The 4,373-nt window shown below is 41.5% G+C and overlaps 1 pseudogene; it reads right to left on the bottom strand.

Moving 5' to 3' along the window:
- LOC103474099 (uncharacterized) overlaps positions 1-3,973 on the bottom strand; it is a 12,219-nt pseudogene extending 8,246 nt beyond the window's left edge.
- Positions 3,974-4,373: the final 400 nt, after the last annotated feature.

The raw sequence follows: 4,373 nt of genomic DNA, 5'->3' as shown, positions 1-4,373 counted from the left end.
CAACCATATGCAAATAGCGAGGGACTGCAACTCGCCATTTGGCCGAGGTTCAGCCAGCATTGACAGAGTTCATTATCATGTCATTTTATGTTGACACAGGATTAAACTAGAGGTGTGCTGATCGATCGGTCACCGATCATAATCGCCCGATTTCCGTGAAAAAGTATGATCAGTGATCGCCGATCACTGTCTCTTGTTGCCGATACCGATCACCTGCATCTCATTTCTCAGCCTGCCTGTGCAGCTGGTCTCCTCTTTCCTTCACACTGCAAACGCRCAGCAACAAATCCTAAGCGATGTGGAACTATAACTATAACGCACTGAGTGAATGGGGAAGTTTGCGTGTTGCGGCGGAAAATTGAAGCACGTCAAAATGCATCAACACAACGAAGCTAATACGACATAAAAACAATGACATACTTGACTGAGTTTAGTTACATCGAGGCTCACTGCAGTAAAAAAAGACATATGGAGGATCAGATAGCAGGTAAAGCAGCGCACAGCTACAAACACTCACCCGGATTAGCATGACGGTCAGAAAGCTAAACAAATAACCCGCTAAATTATTTAAGTCTTGGAGCTGCGATGTAAGACGCTGGTTCTGCTCTCGCTGTTGAACCGCTGCTACGCTACAGGTAGTAATATTTCACAGACGGAGCGCCGCTTCTGCTCCACCTGGTAGTGACTCTCACACCGATGCTGCTGCTTAAAGCTGCAGCATCTAACCTAAAAAAAATACATTTTACATACGTATTAAAACTTTCGCTGTCGGAACATGAGACAGTTAATCTCTAAAAAATAATCGATCTCCTCCTTGCTCTGCATAATTACTCTGCTCAGTCAGAAACACTCAGAACTAGCAGTAATCAGCTAGCCGCCATGCTAACAGGAAGTTTTCATTCAGTAACTCTGGATTGTTTATTGTAATGGATCCTGTATTTGCCTTTGAATGCTAAGTTTTATACTTAAATTTTGAGAGGTTTTATTTTTGGCTCTTTGCATTATTTAGCCTCTTCAGAGCCTCCGTATGTTATCAGTCTGTTAAAGATAGTATTATTGATAGCAGTACAATTTGCAGAATGCCTGTTTTGTTTAGTTTTCTTCTTGGAAAAAGTTATTAAAAACAAGTTTTTGTCTAAATTAAGGTGAATTCATGGTTCCTTTTTCCACATAATGTAACCGTAGTGCTTATGATAAAATAATAATTATTATTATTATTATGTGAGCCGGAAAAGGGTAGAGTGCCTTCTCCGGGTCAGGGGGGTCGTCCTGCCTCAAGTGGAGGAGTTTAAGTATCTGGGGATCTTGTTCATAATGAGGGAAGAAGGGAGCGGGAGATCGACAGGCGGGTTGGGGCAGCGTCTGCCGTGAAGCGGGCGCTGTACCGGTCCGTCGTGGTGAAGAGAGAGCTGAGCCAAAAAGCGAAGCTCTCGATTTACCGGTCGATCTTCGTTCCCACCCTCATCTATGGTCATGAGCTTTGGGTCATGACCGAAAGAACGAGATCACGGGTACAAGCGGCCGAAATGGGTTTCCTCCTCCGCAGGGTGGCTGGGCTCTCCCTTAGAGAGAGAAGCTCGGTCATCCGGGAGGGACTCAGAGTAGAGCCGCTGCTCCTCCACGTCGAGAGGAGCCAGTTGAGGCTCGGGCATCTGGTCAGGATGCCTCCTGGACGCCTCCCTGGTGAGGAGTTCAGGTCCCACCGGGAGGAGGGGAGACCCAGGACACCTGGAGGGACGATGTCTCTCTATGGCCTGGAAACGCCTTGGGGTTCCTGGAGGAGCTGGAAGAGGCTGGGAAGGGAAGTCTGGGCCTCCCTTCTGAAGCTGGATGGATGGATGGATGTGATCGTATCGGTGATCAGCATCGGTGATCGGCCCTCATGGGTGATCGGTATCGGTATCAGCAGGAAAAAATTTGATCGGCACATCTCTAGATTAAACCCATATAAATCAGAGAAAAAGTAAGACATACAGTAGAAAAAACACAGGGGACTTCCTGCTGGAAGTGGGCGGGGCTATGGTTATGTCATCAATTGACCACCTAAATGTGAGGGCTGGTCATCAGACATAGGAAGTGTGATAAAGCTGTTTTCTTGTATGTGGAAGTTATCACACTTTGATGTTTTATGGTGAATAGTCAAAGTTTGACACTTAGCCACGCCCACATGCTTTGATGTACAAAAAAATCCTGTGATAACTTTTCACCTGCAATGTCTCGAGAGTGTGCTGAATGAGTTTGAAGTCTGTATCTCAAAAGCTGTAGGAGGAGTTCGATCAGATGTGACGTCTATAAAAAGGAAGAAATATGTCCTGACATGATACACGTGTACCAAGTTTCATAATTCTAGGTTAAAGCATGACTTGGGGCTGATCATTTAAACATTTCTAGGGTGCGCTGTTGAGACATTAGGCCACGCCCACAAAATATTGCACTGGATTCCTTTCCGGGGTTGGATAAGGATCCATCCAAGGGAGTTAGGTGCAGCTGGACTCAAAATTGTGGAATTTAGAGGCAAACCTATGGCAACGGCGTTCCAGTGACTTCGGTTAAGTGTCAAACGTTGACTATTCACCGTGAAACATGAATGTGCAATAACTTCCAAATGCTAGGTCAGAACTGCATCAGACTTTCCATGTCTCATTATAGACCAGCCCTGATCACATTCACATGGTCATTTGATGACATCACCTTAGCCACGCCCCTCTCCAACAGTAAGTTACCTGTTTTTTCTGACGGATGTCTTACTTTTACTCTACGATTCAAATGGGTTGAATGATGTGCCAACAAACATAAAATGACATGATTATGAAATCTGTCAATGTTTTCTGTTGGCTGAACCGTGTGGGCGTGGCTGAATGGCGAATTTAAGTCCCTTGCTGTTTGCATACTATAGTCTCTAAATTACACATGCATCATCCAATTTGCACCAAACTTGTTATGATTGACTCTGGTGAACCTCTAAAGAGTCCAAAAGCATTAATTATAACTTGACACCACTGCGCCCTCTAGGTTAATCCGTGAGCTATGTCTCCTCTCTACATCGGGCAATCTGCACCAGATTTTGGGTGTGTCGTCGGGGAGCGCTGCTGAACGCATCGATGCATATACGATGCGTAATTCTAAAAAATATTCTAAAATGAATATTTTAGAATCATTACTAAATTCTATAAATATCTATTTAGTCAATATCAAATATGGCATTGAATTCAAATGTAGCTCTACTCCAATCACCAGCTGACTCATCACAATTTTACAAAAGAGGAAGCAGTAGTTCAGATTTAAACCTTTTCTGGATTTTTCTGTCCTATCAGAAACAGCTTGTGAAAAGGAACAGATACAAAAAAGGAAGTCATTTATGAAACAAAGCTTTACAATAATACAACTTTAGGTCCTCTTGATTAAAAACTATTGAATGACACACTTTCTGTTTATTTTCAGCAACTAGTGCTTTTGTGTATGGAATCTTTAAACCTGATCTTGTTTGCACTGTGACGTTTAACCAACATTGTTCTCATATAAAACTGAGGCCTAAACCAGAAAATCCTGTTTAGATTTAACTGACAAATTCAGAATGCAAATAATTTGTGCACTTCCTTAAACCACGTCTTAAAGCAATAGTTATGAAACATTATTTTAACAGCAACAGTGATGTAATGTTAATATTACATGTAATTTACAAATGAGGATATAATAAATATATAGTAAATAATACAAATGTAAGGAGACATTTCATTGTGATGGTTAGTTATTATACAACTGCATTTATATTATGTAAAATATATTAACAAGGTGCTTTTTCCAGCTTTTTGAATCTCAAACAGTAGATAATAAAACTGATCCTACCTTTTGTTGTAGTCGGGTTGAAAAGTTGTGCAGATCTGAGCACAAAGAAGACGGTCCCACCTATAAACTGTGAACTGAGCTGCAACCAGTTCATGCTGCTGGGTTTCTGAGTCATGTGACCAAAAAGGGTCACATGGTATCAATCCTCCCTATTCTGTTTGCATTGTTTATTACTGATATGAGCCTCAGGTGTCAGGAAGTAAAGCAGGTACATGAAGGTGAACTAAAATCTGAAAAAAACCAAGTTGCTGTGGATGATATTACAGTTTTTTACTTTACTTCCATTTTAAAATGAAAATGCTTTCTTTGATGGTCCAGAACCATTTTGTATAATTTTTCTGAATCATAATCACAGCTTTGATGTTTTTAATCTTTACTTTTTATCTAGTTATTAACTTCTTTTTATTTCTCTTTCACACTGTCTGTGTAAAGCCCCCGGAAACGTCCCAGTTAAACGAATCTATTTCTAGGGGTGTGAGAATCTTTGTTAAATGGCGTTTTAACTAAAACTCTGAGGTGTGAGAATC

This window comes from Poecilia reticulata, linkage group LG12 (genome assembly GCF_000633615.1).
Source record: "Poecilia reticulata strain Guanapo linkage group LG12, Guppy_female_1.0+MT, whole genome shotgun sequence".
In the NCBI taxonomy this organism is placed as follows: domain Eukaryota; kingdom Metazoa; phylum Chordata; class Actinopteri; order Cyprinodontiformes; family Poeciliidae; genus Poecilia; species Poecilia reticulata.
Note: the sequence above shows the minus strand (reverse complement) of the source record. Positions and strands in the feature narration are given on the sequence as shown.